The sequence below is a fragment of the Artemia franciscana genome, chromosome 17, assembly GCF_032884065.1.
Source record: "Artemia franciscana chromosome 17, ASM3288406v1, whole genome shotgun sequence".
Taxonomy (NCBI): Eukaryota; Metazoa; Arthropoda; class Branchiopoda; order Anostraca; family Artemiidae; genus Artemia; species Artemia franciscana.
In genome coordinates, this window is record NC_088879.1 from 9,236,597 (window position 1) to 9,258,430 (window position 21,834).

Sequence of the window (21,834 nt, forward strand, 5' to 3'; positions counted from 1 at the left end):
AAATCGGCATTATCATGGACTTAGAAGAGTTTACTGTCATTTCTAAGTCTAAAGCCCACCTCCAATTTCATTGAGGATACTCATTGGGTCGCTTATTAAATTTCTGAAGCAACTTTTAACAATCGTTAGGTCATCAACAAATTTCCATCAATCGGGAACTTCCTTTAAAAGGCTGTTGGCCATGAGTGAAAAAAGGAGGGGGTTTAGGAGAGTATCTTGGGGTATGCCATTGTAGACAGGGAGAGGTTTTGAGTAATGGTTCTGGTATTTAACCACCTGCGATATAATTGTCAAAAAGGAGGCAACGAATTTTACCAGTAAGGGATCAATATTGAACTCGCTAACTAATTTCACAATTAAAATATTGTGGATAACAAATCAAACGCCTTCTGAAGGTCAATGGAAATTAAGTTTAGCCAGGAATTATGCTATTCGAGGATTTTCCTGATGTGGTCAATAGGAGAAACGAGGTAGTGAGAAGTAGAAGTTGTTTTTAGGTTTCCGAATTGCTTCAGATCAGCAAGAGGTAGGATTTTTTCCTTTAGCAAATCTGCAAGGAATCCTTCACACAATTTTATGAAAATAAGATTAAAGTAATAAGTCGAACGCCTTCAATGCCAGGCTTTCCGTTTTTCTTTTTCAAAGGGTTAATAAAACCCTGTTTCCAAATTGTTGGAATTTGCCCAGACTTAGTAACTTCGTTAAACAGGAAAGACAAGGGCTTAGAAAGGAAGTCACCGAAGGCTCTAATAAGAGGAAGTGGGATATCCAAAGCACAAACAGTTGTCTTCCTTAGTATATCAATTCTTCTTTCTATCCCAAACGGGGAAACGGTCGGAAAAGAACAGGATGGGGCTCTTGTTGATAATTGGTTGGGCAATGCTGGAAGGCTCTGGACAATGGAAGCGAGAAATTTGTTTAGATTATCAGCGGTAACATCAGGGGCTTCTGGTAATTTGAACTTAAGCTGGTCAAGACTCCTGCCATAGAGCTTTTTAACCTCGGAATACCAGTTTTTTGGTTCATTTACAAATTTCTCTTTTAATTGATTTTCTTAGTATATTGGCTTCATCGAGTTCATCTTTTTTTAAAAACTTCAATTTGGTTCTAATGAGTGTTTTTGTAGGTTTATCACTTAAGCACCTTTTAAATCTTTTTTCTGGGAAACAAATTTGATATTTATCAATTAGCTTTTTATGAAACGTGGCCGTTTTCTTATCAAGGTTTTGTAAACTATAAATGTTAGACCAATCTTCAGTAGCCTACTCAGCCACATACCAAAAGAAAGAAGACCAGAATTTTGAAGAGGGCGGTAAGTGATATAAGCTATTGAGAAATAATGTTGAAAATTTGAGGAGGGGAACAAAAGAATGGAAAGATGATAACTCCCACCTAACGGGGGCAAAGTTGAGGGAGGGCTGTAAAAGCTGTACATAATAATTAAAATAACATCAAGAGAGGTATTTCCCCGAGTCCTCCGTGTTTTAACAATTTGCTTATGAACAGAGCAGGAGGAGAACAATTAGGATTTGTTACAAGACAATTATTGAATGCAAAAAAAGTCTCAGACATGAGTCAATTTGGCAGAGTAGGCACGAGGGATAAAATGAATGGGCTGGGGGTGGGGTTTCGAGTGTTTTCCAAGATTTCCCTCTCCAACTCCGACCAATGTCAAAAGTTCTGGTCGGGATTGGAGATAAGAGCTCTGAGACATGAGTTCCTTCTAAATATCAAATTTCATTAAGATCTGGTCACCCTTTCGTAAGTTACAAATACCTCAAATTTCAAAATTAACCCCCTCCAACTCCACCAAAGAGAGTAGATCCAGTCCGTTTATATAAGTCACGTATCTTAGACAGGTTTTCATTCTTCCCATCCAGTTTTATCCTGATCTCTCCGCTTTAAGCATTTTCTAAGATTTCCGGTCCCCCCCACTGCCCCCCCAATGAATCTGGATCCGGTTGAGATTTAAAATAAGAGATCTGAGTTAGGAGTTTCTTCTAAATATGAAGTTTCATGAAGATCCGATCACTCCTTCGTTAATTAAATATACGTTTTTTTCTAATATTTCAGAATTACCCCCCCTCCCCGCAATAGAGCGGATCCTTCCAAGTATGTAAATCATGTATCTAAGACTTCTGTTTATTTTTCCCACAAGGTTTCATCCCGATCCCTCCAATCTAAGCGTTTTCCATGATACTAGGTTCTCCCACCCCAAACTGCCCCCAATGTCACCAGATCCGGTCGGAATTCAAAATAAGAGCTTGGAGAAAGGATATCCTTCTAAATATCAAATTTCATTGATATCCAATCGCCCGTTCGTAAGTTAAAAATACCTCATTTATCTAATTTTTCAGAATTAACCCCCCTCCCCCCCAACTACCCCAAAGAGAGTGGATCCCTTTCGGTTATTTCAATCATGTATCTACGACTTGTGCTCATTTTTCCCACCAAGTTTCATCCCGATCCCTCCACTCTAAGTGTTCTCCAAGATTTTAGGTTTTCCCCTCCCAACTCCCCCCAATGTCACCGGATCCCGTCGGGATTGAAAATAAGAATTTTGAGATACGATATCCTTCTAAATATCAAATTTCATTGAAATCTGGTCACCCGTTAGTAAGTTAAAAATACCTCATTTTTTCTAGTTTTCAGAATTGACGGGCCTCCCACACCCGCCCCCCCCCAGATGGTCAAATTCTAATTTAATTTCTAACTTTATTTGATCCGGTCCTTGTTATGCCTGCAAAATTTCATCGTCCTAGCTTACCTGGAAGTGCCTAAAGTGACAAAACAGGGACCGATAGACAGACAGACCGACAGACCGACAGAATTTGCGATTGCTATATGTCACTTGGTTAATACCAAGTGCCATAAAAAAGGAACTAGACCTTACAATTTTCCATCGAATAAGCCTTTTCTGAAGTTTCTAAGACAACAAATGACAATCTCAAAAATTCATATCAGATGCATATTGCTAAACTACAAGGCATGGGGGTGGGGGAGAATATCCATCCTTTGATCACTCTCGATTAAAAAAAAAAAAATATTAGAACTTCTAATTACCAATCCAATGTCCAATAGCTCCCCTACGAAGTTTAAACAATCACTTTTTCTATATAAACCTTATAGACCCCCTAGGCATTACTTACAACCCTTGCCTTGAGGATTCTGGGTAGGTTGTCATCCTCAAAGACATAATTACGGACCTTTCAACTACGTTGAACAGAATGGCTATCTCAAAATTTCGATGGGAGGTGTTTGGGGAAATGGCAGGCGTGGGAGGGGTGTTAGTTGCCTTCCAATGAATTTCTACTACTAAAAACGGCACAAGCCCTTCTAATATTCAACAGAATGAGCCCTTTTCGAAGTTTCCACGCCAATCCTTCGATACAAAGTGCCCTGGTATAAAACTAAAAAAATTAATAATTTTTGAACTTTCATATTACAAGTGGAATTCTAAAAATGAAGTATTTGAACGTCGAAAACAGGGTAAGTCAGTCGAAGGTCAACTTACCATCTTCAAAGATACCACGATAAGAAGCCTCTACACCATTCACCCCAATCAACATGAATGCTTCTTTCTCCGCCTGCTTTTGGTGAATGTACCCGGTCCGACGTTCTTTGAGTATTTGAGAACTGTAAACGGTACTATATATGACACTTACCGTAGTGCATGCCCAGCTCTGAATTTATTGGAGAATGACCAACACTGGGATAACCGCATCAATGACGCGTGCGAAACCTCAACTCCAAGTCAAATTCGCGCATTGTTTGGAATCATACTAACAACTTGCTCTCCTTCAGCTCCTAGAGAGTTATGGAAAAATATAAATCGAAAATGGCCGAGGATATACTCCATCGAAAACAGCTAGAGACGTCAGATATGACTTTTGGCTTTACATCAGAAATTTATAACTACACTTTAGTTATCATTGAAGATTTGTGCGTATGTATGGCAAACAAACCTCTTCAGGGTTCGGGAATCCCTTCACCTAATCGTAACGCTGCTGTTTCAACATGTGTAGAATTTGATAGTGAACAGAGTTACAGCACGAGTGATCTATTGTCGTATGTAAAAAATAACATTTCTAAGTTAAGGTCGGAGCAAAAGGACATTTATGATTAGATAATGCATTGTGTCGATAACAACGTTGGAGAAATCTTCTTTATGGATGCGCCAGGAGGTACTGGTGAAATGTTTTTGATAAAATTATTCTGGCATCAATTCGATCAAAAAATGATAAAGCGTTGGCAATTGCGTCGTCCGGAATAGCCGCAACGTTGCTGCCTGGTGGAAGAATTGCTCATTCCGCTTTGAAATTGCCTCTGAATTTTCATTCTACAGATACTCCCATATGCAATATTTCCAAATCATCTAGGATGGGTAAAGTATTGCAGCAATGCAAACTTATTATTTGGGACGAGTGCACAATGGCACACAAAAAATCGCTCGAGGCTCTGGATCAATCTTTGAGAGATTTGCGTGGGAATTCGAAACCCTTTGGCAGCTCATTAATATTGCTTGCGGGATATTTCAGGCAAACATTACCTATAATACCTAGATCAACCCCTGCAGACGAAATGAATGCTTGCCTGAAAAATTCTAATTAATTGTCATACGTAAAGATATTAAAATTAACTACAAATATGCGTGTCCGATTGCAAAACGATGACTCTGGTCAGACATTTTCAGATCAATTGCTGGCAATTGGAAACGGAAAGCTCCCAGTAGACTCAATTTCAGGACGTATACAACTGCCTGCTGAATTCTGTAATTTAGTGACGTCCAAAAATGACTTAGTTGGAAAATGTATTTCCGAATATTATAACCAATTATAAAAATCGTAAATGGCTAAGTGAACGTGCGATTCTGGCAGCCAAGTATAAAGACAACCACAAAATCAACAATATTGTTTTGAACAAGATTCGAGAGCAGGCAGTCCTTTACAAGTCAGTCGACACAGTTCTGGAACCAAATGAGGTGGCTAATTATCCATCTGAATTTTAAATTCCCTGGATCTCCTAGGGTGTCCACCACAAGTGCTACAACTAAAAATAGGCGTACCAATAATATTGATACGAAATATCAACCGACCAAAGCTTTGCAATGGCACGCGAGTTGCCGTAAAAAAACAATTGAAAACGTGATAGAGGCAACAATCTTGACAGGGCCTTTTGAGGGTGAGGCTGTTCTTATTCCTCGCACTCCAATGATTCCAACGGATCTGCCTTTTCAATTTAAAAGATTGCAATTCCCGATTAGATTAGCATTTGCAATCACCATCAACAAAGCTCAAGGGAAATCATTAGAAAAATGTGGTATAGATCTTAATACAGATTGTTATTCCCATGGACAATTGTACGTTGCATGTTCGAGGGTCGGTAAACCTGACAATCTATTTATATGCACTGACAATGGGACAGCGAAGAATGTTGTTTATTCGCAAGTTTTACGCGGTTAATTTGTATTTTATGTGTATATCTATCTATCTATCTAAAAATAAGTTGTATGTATGCATGTTTGTTTGTTTGTAAAAAGAGCGTTTGTATATGACGTCATTATAAGCTTTTATGGCTTTGTATATACACAGACAATTGGACAGCCAAGAATGCTGTATATTCACAAGTTTTACGTAGTTAAAAACATTTATATATATATATATATATATATATATATATATATATATATATATATATATATATATATATATATATATATATATATATATATATACTAGCTGTTGGGGTGGCGCTTCGCGCCACCCCAACACCTATTTGGTGGGGCGCTTCGCCCCCCCCCCCCCCCAAGCCCCCCCGCGCGCGTAAGTCGTTACGCGCCTTATTAGTTACGCGCCATTGTAGTTGTGTCCCTGTGTCCCACCTGTGAATAGAGATAGATATAGATATATGTTTTTAACTAAGTAAAACATACGAATATACAACATTCTTCGCTGTCCCATTGTCTGTGCATATAAATAGATTGTCAGGTTTACTGACTCTTGAACATGCAACATATAATTGTCCATGGGAAAAACAATCCGTATTCAGATCTATACCTCATTATTCTAATGATTTGCCCCTGTGTCCCGGTCGTCATTTATATTCCCTGTGTCCCGGTCGTCATTTGTGTCCCGGTGTCCCAGTTTGTAATTTCTCTTTGAGTGTCCCGGTGTCCCGGTCTGTAATTTCTATTCGAACAATCCCTGTGTCCCGGTCGTCATTTATATATCCCGCCTGTGCCCCCGGCGTCCCCGTTGTAGTTGTGTCCCTGTGTCCCGGTCGTCATTTATATTCCCTGTGTCCCGGTCGTGATTTGTGTCCGGGTGTCCCAGTCTGTAATTTCTCTTTGAGGTTCCCGGTCGTCACTTATATTCCCTCTGTCTCGGTCGTCATTTGTGTCCCGGTCTGTAATTTCTCTTTGAGTGTTTTTTCTTTTTAGTTTTTTTTAGTTTTTTACGTTTTTTCTTTTTTCAATTTTCTTTTTCTTCTTTATTTTTCAGCGTCACTATGAAGTACATATCGACGAACCTTTGTTTTTTTAACTTAAATCTGGTAGGCATTTATGACCTTATCCAAGTCAAAATCCCAAACCCAATCATCATCGCTATCATTTTCAGTTTTGATATGTTTTGACTCTCGCTGTCCAGGTGGATTTTCATCTAACTGTGCGGTTTTGCGTTCTTTAGCCGCAAGCCTGTTTTCTTGCTGTTCTTGTGATTCCTCGGAACGCTTTCTTTTCTTACTTTCTCTATCAGCAGCAAGTTTTTTGGCATAAACTCTTTGAGCAGCTTCCTCGGCTGTTGCCATTGTAGGTTCTTCAGTCATTTTACAATTAAACATTTTTCCGTGAACAAATGTCTTAAATACCGTTAATGACGTCACCGTCAAAGCAAAAATGACGACAACTAATTTCATGACGTCAGTCAACACAGAAACATGACGTCACCTGATCCACAGACAGACAGACAACTTATTTTTATATATATATAGAAGATATATATATATATATATATATATATATATATATATATATATATATATATATATATATACATATATCTATATTCACAGGTGGGACACAACTACAATGGCAAGTAACTGATATGGCACGTAACGACTTAAGCGCGCGGTGGGGCTTGGGATGGCGCTTCGCGCCATCCCAACAGCTAGCATATATATATATATATATATATATATATATATATATATATATATATATATATATATATATATATATATATATATATATATATATATATATATATATATATATATATACATATATATATATATATATATATATATATATATATATATATATATATATATATATATATATATATATATATATATATATATATATTTATATCAATATATATATATATATATATATATATATATATATATATATATATATATATATATATATATATATATATATATATATATATATACATATATATATACTAGCTGTTGGGGTGGCGCTTCGCGCCACCCCAACACCTAGTTGGTGGGGCGCTTCGCGCCCCCCAAGCCCCCCCGCACGCGTAAGTCGTTACGCGCCATATTAGTTACGCGCCATTGTAGTTGTGTCCCTGTGTCCCCACCTGTGAATATAGATAGATTTATATATGTGTTTCAAACTACGTAAAAATTGCGAATATACAACATTCTTGGCTTTCCCATTGTCTGTCCATATACAAAGCCGTATGTACTAATAATGACGTCATATGCAAACGCTCTTTTTACAAACAAACAAACATGCATACACACAGCTCGTTTTTATATAGATAGATAGATAGATAGATACAATACAAATTAACTACGTAAAACTTGTGAATATACAACAGTCTTCGCTGTCCCATTGTCTGTGTTGCAATCTTTTAAATTGAAAAAGCAGATCCGTTGGAATCATGGGAATGCGAGGAATAAGAACAGCCTCGCCCTCATAAGGCCCTGTCAAGATTGTGGCCTCTATTAGGTTTTCCATTGTTTTTTTTTTACGGCAAGTCGCGTGCCATTGCAAAGCTTTGGTGGGTTGATATTTCTTAAAAGTATTATTGGTACGCCTATTTTTAGTTGTAGCACGTGTGGTGGAAACCCTGAAGGATCTATGGAATTTAAAAATTCAGATGGATAATTAACCGCTTCATTTGGTTCCGAAATACAAATTAACTGCGTAAAACTTGCGAATATACAACATTCTTCGCTGTCCAACTCTCGCTGCATATAAATAGATTGTCAGGTTTACCGACCCTCGAACATGCAACGTACAATTTGTCCATGGGAAAAACAATCAGTATTAAGATCAATACCACATTTTTTTAATGATTGACCTTGAGCTTTGTTAATGGTGATTGCAAATGCTAATCGAATTGGGAATTGCAATCTTTTAAATTGAAAAGGCAGATCCGTTGGAATCATGGGAATGCGAGGAATAAGAACAGCCTCACCCTCAAAAGGCCCTGTCAGGATTGTGGCCTCTATTAGGTTTTCCATTGTTTTTTTTACGGCAAGTCGAGTGCCATTGCAAGGCTTTGGTGGGTTTATATTTCTTAAAAGTATTATTAGTACGCCTATTTTTAGTTGTAGCACGTGTGGTGGAAACCCTGAAAGATCTATGGAATTTAAAATTCAGATGGATAATTAACCGCTTCATTTGGTTCTAAAACTGTGTCGACTGACTTGTAAAGGACTGCCTGGTCTTGAATCTTGGTCAAAACAATATTGTTGATTTCGTGGACGTCTATATTTTTGGGTGCGAGAATCGCTCTTTCACTTAGCCATTTATTATTTTTATAATTTTTTAGAATATTCGGAAATACTTTTTCAATCAATTCATTTTTGGACGTCACTAAATTACAGAAATCAGCAGGTAGTTGTATACGTCCTGAAATTGAGTCTACTGGGAGCTTTCCGTTTCCCATTGCCAGCAATTGATCTGAAAATGTTTGACCAGAGTCATCGTTTTGCAATCGGACACGCATATTTGTAGTTAATTTTAATGTTTTTACGTGTGCCCATAGACTCTTTGAGCATCTTCATCAGTCATTGTAAACTTAAACATTAATAGATTTCTACGCGAACATATGTCTTATATAACTTGAATGACGTCACCTTCAAAGCAAAAATGACGGCAACTAATTTCATGACGTCAGCCGAAACATGACGTCACCTGATCCACAGATCCACAGACAGACAGACAACTTATTTTTATATATATATATATATATATATATATATATATATATATATATATATATATATATATATATATATATATATATATATATATATATATATAATAAGTTGTCTGTCTGTGTGTCTGTCAGGTGACGTCATGTATCTGTGTCGATTGACGTCATGAAGTTAGTTGTCGTCATTTTTGCTATGATGGTGACCTCATTCAAGATATTTAAGACATATATGTTCACGTAGAAATCTATTAATGTTTAAGTTTAAAATGACTGATGAACTTACAATGGCAAAAGCCGATGAAGATGCTCAAAGAGTCTATGCCAAAAAACTTGCTGCTGATAGAGAAAGTCAGAAAAGAAAGCGTGCCGAGGAATCAAAAGAACAGCAAGGAAACAGGCTTGAGGCTGATAGAGAAAGAAAGAACAGAAAGCGTGCCGAGGAACTACCAGAGCAACGCGAAAGCAGACTTGCTGCTAAAAGAGAAAGTGAAAAAAGAAGGCGTGCCGAGGAATCACAAAAACAGCAAGAAATCAGGCTTGCTGCTGACAGAGAAAGTAAGAAAAGAAAGCTTGCCGAGGAATCACAAGAACAGCAAGAAATCAGGCTTGCTGCTGATAGAGAAAGTAAGAAAAGAAAGCGTGCCGAGGAATCAGAGCAACCTGAAAGTTATCGCCTGGCATTCAGGTACAGCCCAGTCGATGATTATAGCTTGAGTAGATGTTTTCAAATCGGGACAATGTATAAAATTTGTCCCTATTGCAAGGCCTTGAAATTCAATGGTGAAACAATGGGAATGTGTTGCGCCTCAGGAAAAGTTAAACTTCCTCTATTGGCTGCAACACCAGAGCCATTGAAGACTTTCCTTACTGGAACTACGTCAGAATCTAAGCGTTTTTTGTCACAAATCAGAAAATACAACTCATATTCCAAATGACGTCGTTTGGAGCCCAAATCGAAAATCCAGATCAATTTATGTCTACTTTCAAAGTAAAAGGGCAAATTTATCATAGAGCAGGGTCCCTTCTACCATTCTCAGGCGAGAATCATAAATTTTTACAATTGTACTTCATCAGTGATAGAAATTCTGAATTGAATGCACGTTGCGAAATTTTCCCAACGTTGAAAGGACAATCGTTTTCCAATTGCAACATCTTTTCCACGAAAATAATAATTTAGTGCGTCTGTTCAAAACAGCCATCGATTTGATGCCTACTGATACGCATAAAATTGTTATTTCCGCTGACAAAACGCCTCCTGGCCAACATGTGCCTAGATACAATGCTCCAACTATCGACGAAGTGGCAATCGTTATGGTCGGTGATCAGTTTTTACCTCGAGATATTATTCTTCATAAGCGAAACGCTCAGTTGTTAAGAATTGCTGAAACTCATCGATGCTACGATGCCCTACAATATCCTATCATTTTTTGGGATGGAGCCGACGGCTATCACTTTAATATTAAATTGATGAATCCAGCCACTAACAAAGAAATGAATAAGAAATGCAGTGAAATGCATTATTATTCCTATAGACTAACGATTCGGCAGGATGAAGAAAACTATATTTTAAAATGCCGTGAATTGTTTCACCAATTTGTCGTTGATATGTATGCTGAAATTGAATCAGAACGTTTGCTATATATCCGTCTGAATCAGACCAAGCTCCGCTCTGACCAATACATTCATTTGCGAGATGCAGTTATAAATGGCGGTAGTACCACAAACGTTGGAAGATTAACAATTTTACCTTCGTCATATGCTGGCAGTCCCCGTCATATGCATGAATATGCTCAAGATGCTATTGCGTATGTTCGTCTCTATGGTCGTCCAGATTTATTTATTACATTTACATGTAATCAATCTTGGGACGAGATACTGCAGCTTTTACTTCAAGGACAATCGGCGGTTCATAGGCATGACATTACGGCCCGTGTCTTCCGGCGAAAGTTGAAATCACTGATAAACTACATAGTAAAACTTGAAGTGCTTGGGTCAGTGTGATGCTGGATGTACTCAGTGGAATGGCAAAAACGAGGTTTGCCACACGCACATATACTAATCTGGCTACATAAAAAAATTACTTCGAACGAAAGTGATGATGTGATTTCCGCTGAAATACCTGATAAAAATGTCGATAAGGGGTAACATGATATTATTGTAAAAAATATGATACATGGACCTTGCGGTGCACAGAACGAAAATTCACCATGCATGCCCAAAGGAAGGTGCACAAAGCAATATCCTTGACTTTTAGTATCCAACACAATTACTGGCAATGATGGCTACCCACAATATAGAAGAAGATCTACTGAAGATGGCGGTAAAACAGCAATAATAAAGAAGCGTAACGGTACCACCATCGATGTAGATAACCAGTGGGTTGTTCCATATTCCCCATTATTATCAAAAACATTTAATGCACACATAAACGTTGAATACTGTAACTCCGTAAAGGCAATCAAATACATATGTAAATACGTCAACAAAGGCAGTGACATGGCAGTTTTTTGCTTGCAGCCCGAAATCAAAGATTTCGACGAAATCGTACAATATCAGGCTGGAAGATACATAAGCAGTAATGAAGCTGTTTGGCGAATTCTTTCATTTCCGATACATGAACGTAGTCCAGCTGTTGTTCACTTAGTGGTACATTTACAGAATGGTCAACGTGTTTTTTCTCGGAAACCAACGTGCAACAAAGAGCCCTGAATCCACCGGATACAAAATTAACAGCTTTTTTTTCGCTTTGCAAAAATGATTTTTTTTGCAAAAAAATTGCTGTATACTGAAGTGCCTTCGTACTACACGTGGAATACTAAAAATAAAGTATTTGAACGTCGAAAACAGGGTAAGTCAGTCGACAGCCAACCTACCATCTTCAAAGATACCACGATAGGAAGACTCTACACCGTTCACCCCAATGAACATGAATGCTTCTTTCTACGCCTGCTTTTGGTGAATGTACCCGGTCCGACATCCTTTGAGTATTTGAGAACTGTAAACGGTACTATATATGACACTTACCGTAGTGCATGCCAAGCTCTGAATTTATTGGAGAATGACAAACACTGGGATAACTGCATCAATGACGCGTGCGAAACGTCAACCCCAAGTCAAATTCGTGCATTGTTTGGCATCATTTTAACAACTTGCTCTCCATCAGCTCCTACAGAGTTAGGGGAAAAATATAAGTCAAAAATGTCCGAAGATATACTCCATCGAAAACAGTTAGAGACGTCAGATATGACTTTTGATTTTACATCAGAAATTTATAACTACACTTTAGTTATTATAGAAGATTTGTGCGTACGTATGGCAAACAAACCTCTTCAGGATTTGGGAATGCCTTCACCTAACCGTATCGCTGCTGTTTCGACATGTGTAGAATTGGATCTTGAACAAAGTTACAGTACGAGTGATCTATTGTCGTATGTACAAAATAACATTTCCAAGTTAACGTCGGAACAAAAAGACATTTATGATACGATAATGCATTGTGTCGATAACAACGTTGGAGAAATTTTCTTTTTGGATACGCCAGGAGGTACTGGTAAAACGTTTGTGATAACACTGATTCTGGCATCAATTCGATCAAAAATGATATAGCGTTGGCAATTGCGTCGTCCGGAATAGCCGCAACATTGCTGCCTGGTGAAAAAACTGCTCATTCCGCTTTGAAATTGCCTCTGAATTTGCATTCTACAGAAACTCCCACGTGAAATATTTCCAAATTATCTGGGATGGGTAAAGTATTGCAGCAATGCAAACTTATTATTTGGGATGAGTGCACAATGGCACACAAAAAATCGCTCGAGGCTCTGGATCAATGCTTGAAAGATTTGAGAGGGAAGTCGAAACCCTTTGGCAGCACATTAATATTGCTTGCGGGAGATTTCAGGCAAACATTACATATAATACCTAGATCAACTCCTGCAGACGAAATGAATGCTTGCCTGAAAAATTCTAATTTATGGGCACACGTAAAAATATTAAAATTAACTACAAATATGCGTGTCCGATTGCAAAACGATGACTCTGGTAAAACATTTTCAGATCAATTGCTTGGCAATTGGAAACGGAAAGCTCCCAGTAGACTCAATTTCAGGACGTATACAACTACCTGCTGATTTCTGTAATTTAGTGACGTCTAAAAATGAATTGATTGAAAAATTATTTCCGGATATTCTAAAAAATTATAAAAATAATAAATGGCTAAGTGAAAGAGCGATTCTCGCACCCAAAAATATAGACGTCCACGAAATCAACAATATTGTTTTGACCAAGATTCGAGACCAGGCAGTCATTTACAAGTCAGTCGACACAGTTTTGGAACCAAATTAAGCGGTTAATTATCCATCTGAATTTTTAAATTCCATAGATCTTTCAGGGTTTCCACCACACGTGCTACAACTAAAAATATGCGTACCAATAATACTTTTAAGAAATATCAACCCACCAAAGGTTTGCAATGGCACGCGACTTGCCGTAAAAAAAAACAATGGAAAACCTAATAGAAGCCACAATCTTGACAGGGCCTTTTGAGGGTGAGGCTGCCCTATTCCTCGCATTCCCATGATTCCAACGGATCTGCCTTTTCAATTTAAAAGATTGCAATTCCAAATTCGATTAGCATTTGCAATCACCATTAGCAAAGCTCAAGGTCAATCATTAGAAAAATGTGGTATAGATCTTAATACTGATTGTTTTTCCCATGGACAATTGTACGTTGCATGTTTGAGGGTTCGTAAACCTGACAATCTATTTATATGCAGTGACAATTGGACAGCGAAGAATGTTGTATATTCGCAAGTTTTACGCAGTTAATTTGTATTGCATCTATCTATCTATCTATGTATATGAAAACGAGTTGTGTGTATGCATGTTTGTTTGTTTGTAAAAAGAGCGTTTGCATATGACGTCATTATTAGTACATACGGCTTTGTATATGCACAGACAATGGGAAAGCCAAGAATGTTGTATATTCGCAATTTTTACGTAGTTTAACTCCTGCAGACAAAATGAATGCTTGCCTGAAAAATTCTAATGTATGGGCACACGCAAAAATATTAAATTTAACTACAAATATGCGTGTCCGATTGCAAAACGATGACTCTGGTCAAACATTTTCAGATCAATTGCTGGCAATTGGAAACGGAAAGCTCCCAGTAGTGGGAAAGCCAAGAATGTTGTATATTCGCAATTTTTACGTAGTTTGAAACACATATATAAATCTATCTATATTCACAGGTGGGACACAGGGACACAACTACAATGGAGCGTAACTAATATGGCGCGTTACGACTTACGCGCGCGGGGGGGCTTGGGGGGCGCGAAGTGCCCCACCAACTAGGTGTTGGGGTAGCGCGAAGCGCCACCCCAACACCTAGTTTTTTATATATTCTTAAATATTATCATAGGATCTCGAATCATAGGCAATGCAATTACGCTGCCCAGTTGAATTGTCCAGTTGATATCTAATTCTGAATTGGCTTATTGACGTCAAATTTTTTATATATTCTCAAATATTATATTAAATAAAACTTACGTCTATTCATATGAAACTGTCAATTAAGAAAAACTAAATAAAAATTAATACGCCCCGTTGACAATTTATTAGCACACAGTGTCTTTTGATTTATTCCAACATGCCCCTCAATGTTACCGGAGAGTTCCAAATCGATTCCCCAACCTGCTCTCAATATATTACAGGCATGGTATTTTGATTACCTGTGTATATTTAGTCCTATAACTTAGGGCAACATCTTTCTCACTATTCTCTGAAGGTGTAAACTTAAACCCTTAGTTGTTCCTGAAACATTGCAGATGCAATACTTTAAGAGCCTGGCAGCACAAAGTATCTTTTGATTTATCTAGCTGCAGAACTGTGCATAATTATAAGCTGAAGGGGAGCTTATAGTTTTACAATTATTTCTTTTATCTGGAAACGAGCTTTTGCTTTTAGATCAGTAACCTCTTTTCGTACTTCTTGAGCATATTTTTCTATGGGTTCACCAAACTTCTTTATCATAGAAGAACTCTTAAAAAGGAAACTAGAACAATACATTTAAAATTAAATGAGCTTCTTGTAAAGTTCACATGACCACCCCTTCCATAAAAACCTGATATGCCACTGGAGCATAACTTTAAACCCTTCCCCCTAGACTCTGGGGATTTATTTCCACCCAAAAGGCATTATTATATGATCCTCGGAGGTATGGGGGGGAGCGTTTATTCAACCTTTGATCTCTCTCAATTAAAAAAAAACAACAACATTAGAACTTTCCATTGATCGTTTAAACTTCGGAGGGTGGCAATTGGACATTTGATTGGTAATCACAAGTTCAAACTTTTTTTTTTTAATTAAGAGTTATCAAATGATGGATACAAGCCCCCCTTGCCTCTTAGTTTACCGATATGCATCTGATAAAAATTTTGAGATTGCCATTTGTTGTCTTAGAAACTTCAGAAAAAGTTCATTCGATGGAAAATTGAAAGGTCTAGTACCTTTTCATTATTAGTCAAAAGCGATCGGAGTGCAACAAGCCCCCCCCCTTCACGCATACCAATTCCCAGAACACATCTGATCAAAATTTTAATATAGCCATTTTATTTAGCGTAGTTGAAAGGTTTGAAAATTATGACAGCTCCCTCCCCCTCCCAACTGCCCTCAGCGCAAGGTTTATAAGTTATGCCTCGAGAGCACATAAGGTTTTTATGGAAAGTGTGGCTATTTAAACTCATTGATAGGGCTTTTTACAATGGAAATCGCAGCCCCCCCCCCCTACGTCTTATATTCCAGAAGAACATCCGATAAAATTTTGAGACAGCCATTTGTTCAAAAATCGACCGAAGATCATATAATAATGCCTTTGGGGTGGAAAGAATCCCCGAAATTCAGGGGGTAAGGGTTGTAAGTTATGCCCCAGGGGCATATCAGATTTTTATGGAAGGGGTGGTCAGGTGAACTTTTGAAGAGGCTCATTTAATTTGAAATGTATAGTTCTAGTTTCATTTTTAAGAGTCAATTATGAGGGAGAGCAACTAGCCCCCCTCCCTGACAGTCTCTTTTCTTAAAACACAGTTAATTGAAATTGTGAGACAGTAATTTTGTTACCAGTAGTCCAAAAATCATATGGCAATGTCTTTAGGGTGGACACCCCAGAGCCCATGGGTAAGGGTTGTAAGTTATGTCTCAGAATATATAAGGTTTTTTGGGAACGAGTGGTCATAAAAGGTTTGAATCGGATGGAGCTCATTTGATTGTAATTCCAAAGTTATCCTTTTTAATAGTCAAAAATGAATTGAACTCAATTAGCCCCTCCCAAGTCTATCATTCCACAAGATATATCCCATCGAAATTTGGAGAGATCTATTTCGTTCAGCCTTTTTGAAAGGTCCAGTACCTATGTCTGAGGAATTAAACCTGCCCAAAGTTCTCAGGGCAAGGGTTGTAACTTAGGCAATTTGTTCATTGTTTACAAAAAGTATATGTTATTGAGAAAGGTTTTAAGTTAGAACTTTCTGAGAATGCTTAAAAGGGAATATTGTCTCACCAAAAGGTAATATGTGCACACTACTGCTAATATTAATGCTACTGCTGTATTTACTACTACTATTTCTATTGATCCTATTCGTACGGCTAAGAGCACTGAGAGGAAAATATGATAACATACAGGTTATCAATAGGATATATCTGCAACATATTAAGTTGTGTTAGGATAATTGTATTAAGTTGAAACCTCTGGGACTTGATAAGAGGAAAGTTCTGTCGATATGTTAATGCTACTACTAGTAATATCAATACTACTACTGCAACTACTATTACAACTATGCCTAGAGGTATGAAGATGATATTATCAAAGAATATATATATATATATATATATATATATATATATATATATATATATATATATATATATATATATATATATATATATATATATTATACGCGCCATAATAGTTACGCGCCATTGTAGTTGTGTCCCTATGTCCCACCTGTGAATATAGATAGATATATATATCTATATATATATATATATATATATATATATATATATATATATATATATATATATATATATATATATATATATATATATATATATATATGGTTTTAACTACGTAAAACTTGCGAATATACAACATTCTTTGCTGTCCCATTGTCTTTGCATATAAATAGATTGTCAGGTTTACCGACTCTTGAACATGCACATATAATGGTCCATGGAAAACAATCTGTATTCAGATCTATACCTCATGATTCTAATGATTGCCCTTGAGCTTTGTTGATGGTGATTGCTAATCGACCATTCCCTGTCCCGGTGTCCCGGTCGTCATTTACATCCCCCTGTTTCCCCGGTGTCCCCGTTGTAGTTGTGTCCCTGTGTCCCGGTCGTCATTTATATTCCCTGTGTCCCGGTCGTCATTTGTATCCCGGTGTCCCGGTCTGTATATACATTCGTTTTTAGTTTTGTTTTTCTCCTTTATTTTTTCCTTTTTTTTCTTTTTTAGCTTATTTAGATTTTTAGATTTTTTAGTTTTTTTATTAGTTTTTAGTTTTTTTTTCTTTTTAGTTTTTTTGTCCCGGTCGTCATTTATATCCCCCTGTTTCCCCCGGTGTCCCCGTTGTAGTTGTGTCCCTGTGTCCCGGTCGTCATTTATATTCCCTGTGTCCCGGTCGTCATTTGTATCCCGGTGTACCGGTCTGTATATACATTCGTTTTTTAGTTTTGTTTTTCTCCTTTATTTTTTTCCTTTTTTTTTTTTTTTAGTTTATTTAGATTTTTAGATTTTTTAGTTTTTTTATTAGTTTTTAGTTTTTTTTTCTTTTAGTTTTTTTGTAGTTTTTACCTTCTTTTAGTTTTGTTAATTTTTTTTTTACTTATGTCCTGGTCGTCATTTATACTCCCTGTGTCCCGGTTCTTTGTTGATTGCTAATCGAACATTCCTTTTGTCCTGGTCGCTTTCTCTTTGAGTGTCGTCATTTATTTTTTTCTTTTTTAGTTCTTTTAGTTTTTACCTTTTTTATTTTTTTTTAGTTTTTTAGATGAAAATTTTTTTAGTTTTTTCCTTTTTTCTTTTTAGTTTTTTATTGGTTTTTACCTTTATGTTAGCTTATTTTTCAGTTTTTTCCTTTTTTTTAGTTTTTTTTTTTATTTTTTAGTTTTTTTAGTTTTTTACCTTTTTTTAGTTTTCTTAGTTTTTTTAGTTTTTTTAGTTTTTTAGCTTTTTACTTTTTTTATTAGTTTTTAGTTTTTTTGTAGTTTTTGCCTTTTTTTAGTTTTTTCAGTTTTTTTTTAGTTTTTATTGGTTTTTTACCTTTATTTTAGCTTATTTTTCAGTTTTTTCCTTTTTTTTAGTTTTTTTTAGTCTTTAGTTTTTTTAGTTTTTTACCTTTTTTTAGTTTTTTTAGTTTTTTTAGTTTTTTAGCTTTTTTATTTTTTTTATTAGTTTTTAGTTTTTTTTGTAGTTTTTGCCTTTTTTTTAGTTTTTTTAGTTTTTTAGCTTTTTTACTAGTTTTTAGTTTTTTTTGTAGTTTTTGCCTTTTTTTAGTTTTTTTAGTTTTTTAGCTTTTTTATTTTTTTTATTAGTTTTTAGTTTTTTTTGTAGTTTTTGCCTTTTTTTAGTTTTTTCAGTTTTGACGTCACCTGATCCAGTTTTTTCAGGTGACGTCACCTGATCCACGATCCACAGATCCACAGACAACTTATTTTTATATATATAGATAGTTTTTTTTTTTTACTTATGTCCTGGTCGTCATTTATACTCCCTGTGTCCCGGTGCTTTGTTGATTGCTAATCGAACATTCCTTTTGTCCTGGTCGCTTTCTCTTTGAGTTTCGTCATTTATTTTTTTCTTTTTAGTTCTTTTAGTTTTTACCTTTTTAGCTTTTTTTAGTTTTTTAGATGAAAATTTTTTTTAGTTTTTTCCTTTTTTTCTTTTTAGTTTTTTATTGGTTTTTACCTTTATTTTTTTTTTATTTTTTATTTTTTTTAGTTTTTTACCTTTTTTTAGTTTTTTTAGTTTTTTTAGTTTTTTTAGTTTTTAGCTTTTTTACTTTTTTTATTAGTTTTTAGTTTTTTTGTAGTTTTTGCCTTTTTTTAGTTTTTTCAGTTTTTTTTTTAGTTTTTTATTGGTTTTTACCTTTATTTTAGCTTATTTTTCAGTTTTTTTCTTTTTTTAGTTTTTTTAGTTTTTAGTTTTTTTAGTTTTTTACCTTTTTTTAGTTTTTTTAGTTTTTTTAGTTTTTTAGCTTTTTTATGTTTTTTATTAGTTTTTAGTTTTTTTGTAGTTTTTGCCTTTTTTTTAGTTTTTTTAGTTTGTTAGCTTTTTTATTAGTTTTTAGTTTTTTTTGTAGTTTTTGCCTTTTTTTAGTTTTTTTAGTTTTTTAGCTTTTTTATTTTTTTTATTAGTTTTTAGTTTTTTTTGTAGTTTTAGCCTTTTTTTAGTTTTTTCAGTTTTGACGTCACCTGATCCAGTTTTTTCAGGTGACGTCACCTGATCCACGATCCACAGATCCACAGACAACTTATTTTTATATATATAGATAGTTTTTTTTTTTTACTTATGTCCTGGTCGTCATTTATACTCCCTGTGTCCCGCTGCTTTGTTGATTGCTAATCGAACATTCCTTTTGTCCTGGTCGCTTTCTCTTTGAGTTTCGTCATTTATTTTTTTCTTTTTTAGTTCTTTTAGTTTTTACCTTTTTTAGTTTTTTTTAGTTTTTTAGATGAAAATTTTTTTTAGTTTTTTCCTTTTTTTCTTTTTAGTTTTTTATTGGTTTTTACCTTTATTTTAGCTTATTTTTCAGTTTTTTCCTTTTTTTTAGTTTTTTTTTATTTTTTATTTTTTTTAGTTTTTTACCTTTTTTTAGTTTTTTTAGTTTGTTAGCTTTTTTACTTTTTTTATTAGTTTTTAGTTTTTTTTGTAGTTTTTGCCTTTTTTAGTTTTTTCAGTTTTTTTTTTAGTTTTTATTGGTTTTTACCTTTATTTTAGCTTATTTTTCAGTTTTTTCCTTTTTTTTTAGTTTTTTTTAGTTTTTAGTTTTTTTAGTTTTTTACCTTTTTTTAGTTTTTTTAGTTTTTTTAGTTTTAGCTTTTTTATTTTTTTTATTAGTTTTTAGTTTTTTTTTGTAGTTTTTGCCTTTTTTTAGTTTTTTTAGTTTTTTAGCTTTTTTATTTTTTTTATTAGTTTTTAGTTTTTTTTGTAGTTTTTGCCTTTTTTTAGTTTTTTCAGTTTTGACGTCACCTGATCCAGTTTTTTCAGGTGACGTCACCTGATCCATCCACAGACAGACAACTTATTTTTTTTTCAGTTTTTTCCTTTTTTTAGTTTTTTTTTTATTTTTTATTTTTTTTAGTTTTTTACCTTTTTTTAGTTTTTTTAGTTTTTTTAGTTTTTTTAGTTTTTTAGCTTTTTTACTTTTTTTATTAGTTTTTAGTTTTTTTGTAGTTTTTGCCTTTTTTTAGTTTTTTCAGTTTTTCTTTTAGTTTTTTATTGGTTTTTACCTTTATTTTAGCTTATTTTTCAGTTTTTTCCTTTTTTTTAGTTTTTTTTAGTTTTTAGTTTTTTTAGTTTTTTACCTTTTTTTAGTTTTTTTAGTTTTTTTTAGTTTTTTAGCTTTTTTATTTTTTTTATTAGTTTTTAGTTTTTTTTGTAGTTTTTGCCTTTTTTTTAGTTTTTTTAGTTTTTTAGCTTTTTTATTAGTTTTTAGTTTTTTTTGTAGTTTTTGCCTTTTTTTAGTTTTTTTAGTTTTTTAGCTTTTTTATTTTTTTTATTAGTTTTTAGTTTTTTTTGTAGTTTTTGCCTTTTTTTAGTTTTTTCAGTTTTGACGTCACCTGATCCAGTTTTTTCAGGTGACGTCACCTGATCCACGATCCACAGATCCACAGACAACTTATTTTTATATATATAGATAGTTTTTTTTTTTTACTTATGTCCTGGTCGTCATTTATACTCCATGTGTCCCGGTGCTTTGTTGATTGCTAATCGAACATTCCTTTTGTCCTGGTCGCTTTCTCTTTGAGTTTCGTCATTTATTTTTTTCTTTTTTAGTTCTTTTAGTTTTTACCTTTTTTAGTTTTTTTTAGTTTTTTAGATGAAAATTTTTTTTAGTTTTTTCCTTTTTTTCTTTTTAGTTTTTTATTGGTTTTTACCTTTATTTTAGCTTATTTTTCAGTTTTTTCCTTTTTTTAGTTTTTTTTATTTTTTATTTTTTTTAGTTTTTTACCTTTTTTTAGTTTTTTAGTTTTTTAGCTTTTTTACTTTTTTTATTAGTTTTTAGTTTTTTTTTGTAGTTTTTGCCTTTTTTTAGTTTTTTCAGTTTTTTTTTAGTTTTTATTGGTTTTTACCTTTATTTTAGCTTATTTTTCAGTTTTTTCCTTTTTTTTTAGTTTTTTTTAGTTTTTAGTTTTTTTAGTTTTTTACCTTTTTTTAGTTTTTTTAGTTTTTTTAGTTTTTTAGCTTTTTTATTTTTTTTATTAGTTTTTAGTTTTTTTTGTAGTTTTTGCCTTTTTTTAGTTTTTTTAGTTTTTTAGCTTTTTTATTAGTTTTTAGTTTTTTTTGTAGTTTTTGCCTTTTTTTAGTTTTTTTTAGTTTTTTAGCTTTTTTATTTTTTTTATTAGTTTTTAGTTTTT

The 21,834-nt window shown here is 34.3% G+C and overlaps 1 long non-coding RNA gene across 1 annotated transcript in view; it reads right to left on the minus strand.

The window, feature by feature from the left end:
* Positions 1-18,107: 18,107 nt before the first annotated feature.
* LOC136037810 (uncharacterized) overlaps positions 18,108-21,834 on the minus strand; it is an 11,358-nt gene continuing 7,631 nt past the window's right edge. The window contains exon 2 of the long non-coding RNA XR_010620042.1: positions 18,108-18,218. This is a non-coding gene — a long non-coding RNA (uncharacterized LOC136037810). The remainder of the gene's footprint in view (positions 18,219-21,834) is intronic.